The sequence below is a fragment of the Labrus bergylta genome, chromosome 3 (genome assembly GCF_963930695.1).
Source record: "Labrus bergylta chromosome 3, fLabBer1.1, whole genome shotgun sequence".
Lineage (NCBI taxonomy): Eukaryota > Metazoa > Chordata > Actinopteri > Labriformes > Labridae > Labrus > Labrus bergylta.
In genome coordinates this window covers 12,796,880-12,810,110 of record NC_089197.1, presented here as the reverse complement: position 1 = coordinate 12,810,110, position 13,231 = coordinate 12,796,880, and the positions used below count along the sequence as shown (strand labels likewise).

The 13,231-nt window shown below is 38.0% G+C and overlaps 1 long non-coding RNA gene across 1 annotated transcript; it reads left to right on the top strand.

Moving 5' to 3' along the window:
• Positions 1–7,151: 7,151 nt before the first annotated feature.
• LOC114920434 (uncharacterized) lies at positions 7,152–12,946 on the top strand. Its single transcript, XR_003808765.2, has 2 exons — positions 7,152–10,656; positions 10,856–12,946. It is a non-coding gene; the product is annotated as an uncharacterized lncRNA (long non-coding RNA).
• The last annotated feature ends 285 nt before the right edge of the window (positions 12,947–13,231 follow it).

The following is a 13,231-nucleotide window of genomic DNA, read 5'->3' as shown; positions in this document are numbered from 1 at the left end:
GGCTTATACTTGAGATTTTAATTCAGGATATCTCAGCCTCTTCAGCGTAGATTTATAAATGATTGAACTTCATTGAAATGTATTTCTGCATCACTGGAAAATGATTTTATTATTTCAGTACATTCTGCCCACACGGTGCATTATACTAAACAAACTGCTGCCTAATCAAGTTGCCACAAACATATTATTTATTGCCACCTGATATATAATGCACAGTGAGTGGGAGAAGATGGGTGGGGAGTTCAGGGGTCCCAAGGTGGGTTAATCCACCCTGCTTATGAATCATAGAGAGTGATTATGATCCCACGACTTTCATGACAGCTTCTTGTCCACCACAGTTCAGAGCTTACAGCATAACAGTGTTTTTGAGTTATTTGTTGATTCTTCCATTTTTTTTATCATCTCTACAAAGTGCAAGATACATTTAGGTACACCTTGACTCCTGGGAACACCTCAAATGTGTGAACAGATTTATTAAAACTAAAACTATTTGGTTTGTTTAAATAAAGTATAGAAACAAAGACATTGGGCAGAAAGATAACGCATCAGAAGTTCACTAAACACTGCAAAAATAATCAGATTTTGCTTGCTGCCCATCGGTCTGCAGAGTTGGGTTTGGGCCCGATAAGGGCCGTGTGGGAGGGGAGCGAGCATCCAGGTTGTGACTACCTGGTAAACTTTCATAAACGGAGCCTGGCTCTGATGAAGGTGGCAATGCTGTTTAGGCCATGTGGTAGGTTATGTAACTTATCAGTAGGGCATAAGGGCATAATTGGGATGAGGGGTTTCTTCACTGAGAGCTAATAATTTCATTAGGGCATGAGAGACTTCATTTCAAAAGTTAACTGGTTCTATATTTTTGTCTTTTCCTGCCTGAGAAACCGTCAAATATGTCTGAACTATCCCTTTATCAATATGTCGATTTCTACAGATTTGACCTCTTTGCATGTGAGAGTCCGCACACGCATAATGTGACCAAACATTTACTTTTTCACAAAACATACTTTATCTCATTCAGTAAATTTCCACTGGTTAGGCTCCCTCTTGTGAAAGTTAAACATGTTTCACAACGGCGACTACCTGTGCACATAACAATGAGGCTGCTGATGAAATCCTTATTTTTCTAAAGGTTGAATTTCCTTTGCAAATAGCTTTAAATTGTCACTCATTACGAGTAAAACACACCGACCATTAACTAAAAAGGGGAACATTCAGGTTGCAATTTAGTGCTGGGAGGCATTCAGCAGAAGAAAAAAAGCAGAAGCAGTGAGCAGAACTAATTTCATCAAATATTAAACCTGGTTAGGAGACTCGCGCAGGAGTCCTCTGGGATTTCCTGATAGAATGGCTGCATGAGGAGAGCTGGAGGATCATGGGACTTTAAGTACAGGAAGCAGGCCTGCATGGCAGCCATTTTGAAAAATAATTCATACAAAATCATGTGAAAGAGCAGATCTGGACTATTATACTATATTGTGTTTTAGAGCAACTGTAAGACTGAATTTCCCACTGGCATTAATGAAGTATTTCTGATTCTAATTACTGTTTTAAAGCCTTTTGCAACTCTCTGAATCTTTGATAAATTGTATCATATTCAGTTATTAACTTTTCAGTCAGCCTTTTTCACTGTTCCAAAAAGCTCTCTAGTAATATTCCTTTGTTTCATTACTCCTCCACACTGCTTCATTTGCATGTTTAAGATGCCCTTGTGCACTTTAGTCTGATGGGGAGCAGTTATGTTTGAAACTTGACACAATAAATATTTAATTTTGAACTCTGCACTTTGCAAACCCTTTATTTGTTTATCTTAAATGCTGCACCACTAGTTTGAGTATAGAAATAAATCTCCTTGAGTCTTTTCCATAGTAAAGTGTGTGTTAAATGTGTGTGTGTGTGTGTGTGTGTGTGTGTGTGTGTGCGTGTGTGTGTGTCAGTGTTTCCCTCAGAATGTACTTCCATACAAATTCACGGTAAGTGTTGAAACTGTTGAGAAAAAAGGATATGACTTCATTATAGTGCTGAAAGAAATGAAGAAATGTGTTTGAATACATATCCATTGAATAACTCCTGTGTCTTTGTGTTTCCTATCAGTGGGTCAATATCACCGAACACAGTCGAGTTTCACACTCAGGAAACATGAAATGAGGTCAAAGGGTCTTCTTTCTCTGTTTGGAAAAGAAGAAAGTTCCTGTAAGGACACGATGATGTCTTTAAGCATGTGCCATAAACCTTAGACATCCAAATATTAAGAAAGGAAAGGACACAGTCTCATTTCAGTTTACACAGTAATGACGAGTTTGAAAGCTTCAGATGACTGTACTCCAGGTTACTCATGTTCAGGTTCACTCATTCAAAGAGAAGATATGACAGGGCAGCAAGTGGCTAACAAAAGATGTTACTGAAGAACATTTAAACCCATTAAGGAAAAACAGACAAAGACAAAGACAGAGACATTTGAGCTTAGTGGTTTATTTGATGAAGCTTAATGAAACCTGTAAAGAAAAGACTAATTAACTAAGTAGTGGTGCTTTCACATTTTAACACATAACTCCTGAAAGCTACCTGAACTATTCAGATGAGATACAAGTGTGAACGCAACCTGCACGTATTCCACCTCTACTTAACCCGTTGTAAATATCCTGTGTGAAGTTAGTTTGAGCTGATGTGAGAACGCTGCAGGGACACATCAACGCAAGTAAGCTGGAAGAGCTGGCAAAGTTTATATCATGCGCACGACTATAGATTATATGCACAAGACCAGAGTGATCTCCGTGCACTTAATGACATTCCTTTTTTTCTGTTTGCTAGTTTGAATGTGTGGAAGTACATATACAAAAGGCAAAAAATATTATTATAGCTTTGGACTCTATTGTTTCATCTGCCACTTCCACGTCATTTTTTTACATCATGTTTTGCCTCTTGAGCCCCCCTCCTCGTCCAACTGGTATAATTCATGTGTGAACAAGAAACAGGAAGATTTCTGGGGCAGTCTGCCTGAATTTTCTTGAAAGTTTTAGGAGTTCACATGTTAAACTGGCTTAAGGAACTCTCATTCACTCACTCACTCACTCCACTTCAAATTAAGTTAATTAAGATTTTAATGAAGTATTTAAATGTACAATTATTCATTTATTAAAAGGGATTCTTCTAAATTTGGTTTAGTGTGACATGATTAAAGGTAAATCCAAGTACTTCCTGCCATTTTTCAGTGAAAATGCATTCTTTTTGTTAGCCTGCTTTCACAGTAGACTCTGGAAAAATGCAAAAGTTTATCATCTGTCAAAGTTTGGATCCTCTTTTCTTCCTAAAGATAGAAAGAAGGCACCTCAAGCTGAGTGCCTGCAGACATCTAAGAGTTTCAAGAACACCCTTAATGCTTAAAATATAAGGATGTGATGAAAGTTTTAAGCATTTCAACTTAAACAGACTTCAGGCTTTATTGTAGCAGAGGCTATCTTAAGTGAAAGTCACCTAAAGAGTCCATCTGATACATTCTGAAAATCCTCCTCACTCCCGTAAAGTGCAGTCTATTACAGCCTATTAGTCATCCTTTGCACTCTTTCTGCTATAAAGACACTGCATGGATTTTATTTAGGAAAGCGGAGCTTCTTCTTCTGTACTTCAGGTGGACATTTTAAGACCCCGGCAGGTGCTGTGTTGAAAGGCTGGAGTAGCGACGGGGGAACTGGAGGAGGGTTTTTGGGATAAAAGTGAACTGCATTACCCATGGGCCGCCAATAGGCTGGCACTATCCTGTCGCCCTCCATCGCCTCGGCTCAGCTCCTCCAGCTGAGATGTACTTAGCACCATTCATAATTCATGGTCACCACCCCCCCATGCACAGGCCTGTCATGGCTTGTTCCTTTCGACAACTCAGCCCAACTCTACTTTCTCCCCTAAGAGGATGCAAGCGGTTGCATAATTTAGAAGCTGCCCGCTGTTTTCAGGGCTCATCTCTTATCAAAAATGTAACAGACCGAGTTTCTGGGGGAGTTTTATCAAAAGGGGGGCAATGGAAGATGTTCCAGTTGAGACAATGGATGTAGGCGGGGGCCAAAACTTCTCCAACTTTTTCTGTGAAACTTTTCTGAAACACAGTGACGTCAGTGTACTGCAGGGCTGACTGCACACATGCATACATGACACAAACCTCCACACAGGATGAAGAACAGAGACGATACTGCAATTTTAAAACCAAAAAATGTTTGGAATGATTTCAGGAGACGGACAAGAATATTATCTTAATAAGAGCCTTTTCTTCCTTTTTGTCTGTTCTCATTGACAGATTTACCTGATTTGTTTCTCTGTTCAGTGATTAATCAAATTTAAGGTCAACTCATTGCTTCAACTTTCTCCTGAATATGTTTTTGTATGTCTACCTAGGAAGTTATGTGTCTCAGCACATGCATTTGCAGAGAGATCAAAGTCAAACATTTTTAATAAATCAGAGTATTGTTTCAGTGGAGTTGGTCAAAATGAAACAAAAGGCCCATTGAGTTTTCTTCAGAGTGCAGCTGGCCACAGCGGCTGAAGTTAGACAGGTCAAGGTGACTGAGGTCACGAGGAGACGAAAGACATTTAAGACACATGACGAACACCTGCTGAACATATCGGAGTCCAGTGTGTTAAAAGGAAGGCACAGGTTTTATTGACTTTGTTGATGTGTCTTTACTTCATTCAGGTTTATTTCTGTGTTGTTTATAAGGGCTAATGTTGACAATTTCTAAGAAAACGTCAACATGACTATGTGGTACACAAATCAGTATACAGTGGTGGAATATAACTATTACTCAAGTACTGTGCATCAGTACAACTCTGAGGTAACTTTACTTTTATTGGAGAATATCCACATATCTACCTCACTACATTTAAAAGGCAAACATTGTAATATTTACTGAGCTACATGTATGTGGTAAGTAAAAGGGCTGAAACCAACTTTTTGTATCATTGCTAAATATGCCAACTTTTTAAAGGGTTAATAGAAAACAATTATTGATTATGAGATGTCCAAAAATGGTGAAAAACATTTTCTTGGTGTCTGGAACCCAAAGTGAAGTCTTCAAATTGCTTTATTTAATCCAATCAACAATCTAAAGCCCAAAGATCTGAACAAGTATCAAACCTCTGATGTCAATAAAAGGCTGTTATAGAGAACATTAATATTAGAGTGCATGATGTGAAAAAGAAAGCTTAATGGTGCAAAGTCAAAACATACAGAGGAAATAACTACTGTATATGAAACTATATTCAAAGTTTATGACTTTAATGTTCTGAGTACTTTTAAGATCATCGGGAATTAGACTTATTACAAAAGGTTTGAAATAAATGTATTATTGTATTTCTTCAATGGACCACATGTATGTTGCATAAGGGATATTTATATGAATACTGATCAAGGTGCTGCTTTGCTTTTTACTGATCATTTCCTGTCATCACACAAGCTCTGCACTCTCTTAGCGTGCTACAATTGACACTTTTAGTAAAAAAGATTTTTCATGGTGTGACCTTTTGCATAATGAAGCAAAAAACAAAAACAGCAGATGACACGACATTAAATTGCGTGTTTGCATGCAAACTAGTGGCCTGGTTTGGTGTTCAACTTTGATCCTGTTCAGAATATTTTTTAACATAGAAAATAATTTTCATGATAATCTTTGTGCAGGTGTTTCTTCTTTAAATTCACATCCAGCCACTGTGAATAATTCCATGATATGTTGAGTCTCTCTATGTAATTAACAAAATATGACAAGAGCAGAAAAATAAGTTACCCAATGACCCTCTTTAATTCCAGCCTGCAGAGTGACATGAATTTTCCTTTCACCCGCCCTGTGTTTTACAGACTCACTTCTATGTTACCTGAGTTGTCAGTGCACCTGTGAACATGGTTGACAAGGGCTTGATTTCTTGAGGGAACGCTGGGGGAAATGTTCATCTCAATATTTAGCATTGTTTATATCAGGCTGTAAACATGTTGAATTCTCACAGGAGAACATTTTGATAAAGGGCCTAATGGGGATTAACTTCCATTTTTAAGGCAGCCTCAAGTGGCAATTTGAGAAACTGCAGCTTTGGTGTTTAAAATACAGGGAATGAGTTTTGTGCTCAAAATTTGGTGTGGGAGGACAACCAGTCACTTGGCCTCAAGAGCTGTAACTAAACCTCCTCTCCTGGCAGACAATATTTAAAAAACAAAACACACAAGATAAGGTGTTAATGCCATTATTGTAGTTTCCATTCGTATATCAACATTTCAAACCTCTGATCAAATCAGGATTCAGGTGAGCAAACAAACACACTGATTATGTTGATTTGTGGTGTATTTATAGAAACGAGTTTGTCACACAGTTAGTCAGAGGCTTGTCTAGGTTAAGATGTTGAATGGGAACTCTCTGTGCCTGTTTTTACTACTTGATCACCCCTCTCCAAGCAAAAGACTTCATCCCCACTACCTTTTAAGGTAAGCAGAGGCAGCAGACGCAGAAACAGACTAGCATGTCTGCAGGAACATTTTTAACTCTGGTGAAAACAACAAGTGAAAATGATGAGAACAGCCCATCTAAACAAACTACAGTTTCAAATAAATAACCACTGATAATCATAACAAACTGTTTCTGTGGTGTTTATTTGAGACATACGTCTCTTCAATGCGGTGGGAAGAAAACCTTGCATCATCCAGGCTTCACTTCTTCTTGGCTGGATAATATCTTGTTTTCATGCTTTTACTTTGAATTTATGAGTGAGAGAGAAAGGTATGATGTTTTCCAGATACTACTATGAGAATTCAATCTCTTATCTGATGTTAAACAGGAAACTGTCCAAAGTTGTTACCATGCAAAAAAAGCCCCCAAAATCATCTGCATGCCACTGTACCATATTATAGCACAAGACCTATTATTATGTGCCAGCAGAAACAGTAGCTTCATATACCTCTCCATAATTGGTCACATCAGCAGAACGACTTGTAATTATTGTTTACTGCAGCTCGACTCCATTTATGGTGAACTGTCTTTATCTGGTGCTGAGCAGTGAGTCTGTAATCTCAAAGATTTGTGGGGCTGCTCACAAAATTACTGTCATGGATGAAAAGATTATTTAATAACTCCTGATTCCCAATAAGGTCAGGATTTCACACACCAGTGCGTGGCCCGATAGCCTTAAATAAGAGTTTGACAGTAAGTGGTACGGTCAGCAGGAGAGGTTTATTTTAAATGAAGCGACTAACTACTGCTGTTGAGACGTGCTGCAGTCTGAGGGAAGGAGAATCTGTTCAGGATCCCAAAGTCTACACTCCTGTAGGATTTGAGTTTTTATGGATTTGGGTCTCAAGCGGTCTGAGAGTCTGAACTGAGGTCTGCAGTTTTTACTTCGTAAATGGGAATAACACTTGGAGCCACATGTGTCCCTCTTAATATTATAAACAACCAGAGGCTTGTTATTAAGAAGTAATATCACACCCGAGGGAGTGCTGTTGTATGAGCACATCAAGTCTTTTAAAGCTAAATTGCTCCTGTGAGAAGTTTTTAGCTGGTTTTTGGAACTGCCTGAAATGAATACTGAAACTTCTTTATGAGCTACAAAAGCAAACAGAGCCATTAGCATGAAGGTCCATTATTTCTTTAAAGTTACTTTAAATGCCTGAAACGGCAGTGGTGGGGTAAGTATCATGGCAGCACGCTGCATGATCAGCCTCTTGTTTCATTTTCTAAAACAGTGACTCCTAATGGGCGATACTTTTGAATGTAAAAAAAAGCAGGATGAGATTTTTGCCACAAAAAATCTGCAATAAGACAAAAGTCACTACTTTGTCGGCAGGGTTTTTAATAATTAACTCAAAACAAAAGTTTGAAGCTTGATCCAAAGGTAGCTGGACTTGGTTGAAGATCTTGAAGACGTTTCAGCTCTCCTCCGAAAGGCTTCTTCAGTTCTAACCTAACTGTTAGACAAAACTAGACATTTAAGCCTCTGTGGATCATTAATATTAGCATTTAGCTTGACTTTCTAGCTCCTTCCACCAGGTACTTAAGAACTGAAGAAACCTGTCGGAGGAGAGCTGAAACATCTTCAAGATCTTCAACCAAGTCCAGCTGCCTTTGGATCAAGCTTCAAATTTACCTGGATGACTGAGAACCTGCACAGACAACCCAAAGGTTTGACTACATGATGCACACACACCACACATTCCAGTCTGCACATTGCACTTTGACACCCTGGACACTTTACACTGTTTACATTACTCTATATTTTATATTTTGTACATTCAAATAATTTTTTTTTTTACATTATATTCTATTTTACTGTATATATGTGTATTAGTAATTTGAGTGTTTATTGCATGGCCTTGCTGAACAGTCTTTTACATTTCACTGCACATCTGTATGAGCATGTGACAAATAAAAATCTTGAATCTTGAATCTTGAAAAGGTTCCTCGAGGATCCTGAAATAATAATGAATGACTAACTAAAGTTTTATTCACATTTATTTTGTTTCTATCTTTCTTTGTGCTTTTTCAAAAGTTTGGCCCTTTGCCTTTATTAGATAGGACAGCTGAAGACTGACAGGAAATGTGGGGAAGAGTGACTGGGGGATGACACGCAGCAAACAGTTGCCGTCTGGGCGTCGAACCAGCAACCAGTGTAACGAGGACTGTAGCCTCTGTACATGGGACGCCTGCTTTACCAACAGAGCTGCACCCCAAAGCTTGCTTTTGAAGCATTTCATAAAACTATTATTTGCTCTTAACCAGCAAAGGAAACTCGATCTCTGAGAAATCACATTTGAAGTATTTCCTAACAACAAGAAACCTTTAAGATTTTTAAAGGAATTTGAAACTAAGGGTGTGACAGCAAAGATCACTATCAACGTTTTTTATAGAAATTAGCAGGATCTATAAACAGTGTAGGATTTTTACGACATTCTAGGCTTGTGCAGCAACATGGCCACAAATATCAAAGAGGAAATTGATGACAAGAGTGGAAATTCTAAGATAGAAATAGACACACGGGCCAAGTACTGTATCAAAACAACAAAATGTACGATTTACGCAACAGTATCATGAAGGCCTGCTCTTGAACGTTCACTGGCAGGAGCGCAACATGCTGTAAATCATGTTCTCTAAACCATCTCTTGGACTTGCTGCCAGTGATACGTGGCTAAAACTCTCAGGATCAGTGACTGGATCGAGATCAAAGGCTTTGAACTGGAATCAAGTCTCATGTCATTTTTAGCCTCGAATGCTAACTGCTGTTTTTCTCCTCTGGGACTGAAGGTAGAGATGGGATGTTGATTGTGTTGCAGAGACACTCCCACTCGTTCCTGTTTGTTTCATCCCCCACTTTTTCTCTCTTTTCCTTCCTCCTCTATTGCCTCCTCCTGCTCCTCCTCCAGCACGAGCAGCAGGATAACATACCGCCTGCCTCGTGTTTGGATAAGTTAATGCTGAGATGTCAGCCTCCATTCTGATGTATACCACCTGCCTTGGCCTCCAGCTGACCTCGTACTCCAGCTCCCACAGCAGAGACATTCCTGTGCTTTTCTGGGGCTGTGTTTACACTGCTGCTCTCCCTATCTGCCTCATCACAGCAGACAGTGCAGGGCCTCTAATCCAGACTCTTCCTAATAAGCTTGTGTTGTTCTGCAGGAGCATGTAATGTTTGCTGGCAAAAGCCTGAGACATCACTCAGTGGAAGATTTTTAATTCAAGGATATATGAAGTTTAGGACACCAGTGTTAAACTGGGAAACTGGATAGAAGTGGGGGATTCAGTGAACCGGACATCTCACCCTCAGGAGGGGAGGCCTGCGAACGGCTCAAGTCATTCAGATGCCAAGATCCTCCCACTCAACACTGTAAGGGCTCATGTGAACACCATGACCTCACCGCGGCTGCCCTTTCAAAGAATTAGCCCTGTTGATTTACAAGTTTAAGATCCTAAGCAAAGGATTGACGTCAAATAAAAAAAAAAGTTTTATTTCGGGAGGCTGGCCAACTCTTTTATCTTGGATGTGACTCAAATAACTCAATTTCTAATGGGGCACGCCACTTACACAGTCTGCAAATAGAAACTTGGCAAGGAAAAAGTGCTTTTCTTCTACTGTAAGTTAGTTATATAAAGGGAGACATGTTATTCTGCCACCAGCATTCAGGCTCAGTTAATCATGCGGTTGCTGTGAAACTGGTTTGGTTTAGGGGGAGTTGTGCATGATGTTTAGGAAATACAAATAGACATTTCATTTTGAAGTACGTTAATATGGAATAAGATTTGTCCATAGGAAGTGAAAGTTTGAAAAAATTGTAACTACAAACCAACATTAAAAGATAGAATGACAGTGTTAATCTCTTCAATACAAGTCTAAATAAGAAAGAAAAACAGTATGACAACATTTGGAAACAATCAATCTAATGAACCAATTATGTAACAGAGGCCTCTAGTGCCCGCTGAGAAAAACAAGAGAGAGCCATGAGTTCATCTGTACTTTTAGTTTAAAAATCTGTGAGAACAGATTCATAATCTTTGCCTGCTGATTTGCAATCTGTGGGCACGGTTTCAAAAACTGTGGGAACACATTTTGTAAACTATGGCCACTATTAAAAAAACATGATTTATTTTTTTCAGAGAACAAAGAATGGACCTTTATCTCGAGGGCTACATCCACCAGGTAAGTCAAATAAATCTGTATTTAAGGTGAGATTTCATGCTACATAGTGTTTTACATTTCTTTTTTCATAGCTTCCCATGTTCACTTTATTTATTATGCTTTTCACTCTAAAACTAACCGTACAGTTTGAGGAAAGCAGTGACTTTGCTAACGTTGTTCTCTGAATAAAGACATTGTGTTTACAAAACCGTGCCCACAGATTGCAAAATCAGCGAGCATGGACACTCTGTGTGTAAGGAGGAGAGCACGGATGATGGGATGACTACAGAGGGGGCGACATTAATGATCAATTAAACTTAAGAATTTACAATAAACAGTGGTTGTATGTATAAGAAAGTATGAGATGATAGGATGAATAAATAAACATGACTGGATGCATGGAAGTTGTAATATGTCATAATGAAAGTTTGAATACATGGAATTAAAAAAAATTATATATGGAAAAGAAATTAATCAAACTTGAATATATAGAATGTCAGAATATAAACATTTTGACTGTAAATCCAAATATTCAATTCAACATTCAATATAACTATATTACTATGAGGCTATTACGTCAAAGCTTTCTGAACTTGTAATTCCGTTATCACTCATAATATAACAGGGGACATGTCTGGTTATAGGTCATTAGTGATACATTATACTGCTTGAAATGTTGCCAGTAAATATTGAGTGTCACATATTGATTAATAGGAAAAACTAAACTCAGCATTGTTTTAGGGAATGTTTTTGCTTTAACAAACTGAGTCTGAGTTAAAAAAAAAAAAAATGAAGATAACATGTTTACATTTATTTAAATCTGATCACTTACATTTTAAGCCATCAGCCAAAAAGACTGAGATCCTAAACCTCTGCTGACCGACACACTTAGGGTTGAATCAGCCTCCTCTGGATATTCTGTCACTAAGTTAGATTGGTTTAGTTATTTGTGCGATACAAGTGAGGTTGACACTGGACCATGAAAACTAAAAAATCCTGATGTGTCGCCACATTTTACCAACACTACCTAACAGAGCTTGTGTCACTGCAGTAAGTGCACTACAGCATGAACAGCAGCTGGTTTGTGTCCAGTTGTGACCACCTACTTTGTGTCTCACTTAAGTACCTGTTAGTGATCGCACATAACAGACACTTCTGTCACATTGACCACTTGCTCTTTAACAAAACTCAGCTGATATTTTAAATCCCCATCTCCAATGCTGCTGTTGGAATATGCAAAATGTTGATCATCTTAATCATTACCCATGACATAACGTACTTGCTACTTGCATGTAAAACGTCTTAATGTGGACAAAAATAGTTTTACTTAAATGTCAAAATATGAAGATATGTTGTGTCATTGTCTTAACCTTAAGTCCGCCTGAGTGAGTCTCTACTGAGCAGCTACTGTTCGGTGTTTCTTGGTCATTGATTGGATCCAATTTAAGTACTGAAACCAAAATACATATCATTTAATTTATATAGTTTGTGGTTCTAGTAGTGCACAATTTCCAAACCTTGACAAGAAAACTGAACAAGCACATTTTCTTTCCATATAGAGCAGAACATCATCCTGAAGAGAAACATCACCAGTTAACAGCATCACCACCTAGTGGTCAATAGAAGACATTACACCTAAAATGGAGATGCAGACTGGTGATGCAAACTGTAATTGTTAGTATGTAAATTGTATGTATGCTTGCTTGTGTATTACTTTGCATTTGTGTCAGGACCTCCTTGAAGACGAGATGATGCATCTGAAGGGTTAATGCATTCAAATTCAAACTGAGCCTGTCACTTGTACAATCTCTGGCCTGGCAGCACAAGAAGCCATTTATGAACAGCATGGCTCAATGAGGCGCTGTTTTACCAAAAAGCAGCGTCATCTGGTTACACTACATTTCTTGTTAAGACTTCTAACGTGTTTAATATCAAAACTTAATTAATTCAGTTCAATGTATTTATTTTGGGTCACGTTTTAATTTATTTTAATTGATCAACTTGTAAATAACTCATGTAATTGGAAAGAAACACATACTTAATTTAAAAACGGGGAAGAGAGATTCAGGCAGTTGATGTCACATATTAAAGAATTTGTCAAAAAAAAAAAAAAAAAGGGCTGAATTTTTGAATACTCATAAAACCACAATCTATTTCGAAGACGACCCACAACTGCATGTATTTACCTCTTGCCTGCTTTGTATTGTTTCTGAGCTTATTCAACTTGTCGGATGATTAAATAATGTGTTTTACTTGTAAGAATTGTGTAAGAATAAGTTAAATGTGTAATAAGTCGATTTGAAAAAAAGGTCTTGAGAGTTGACTTGTTTTTCTTTTTAAAATGTGTTCAATAGTTGTCATTAGAAAAACAAACCCAGCTTTGCTGCTCAACATACAGTATGTGCATTAACAGGAGTAATAGCGCCACCATCTGGCAAAAACAAAACACTTACTCCATATACACAAAATATACTCAGCAAAATGGAAAATTTGCCTGATTTTGAATAACAAAACTTCTAGGGAGAAAAAAGCAAATTTGATTTTGCCAACTTAGTTTAACAAAATACATGATTATGCCAAACCTAAACATAAATAA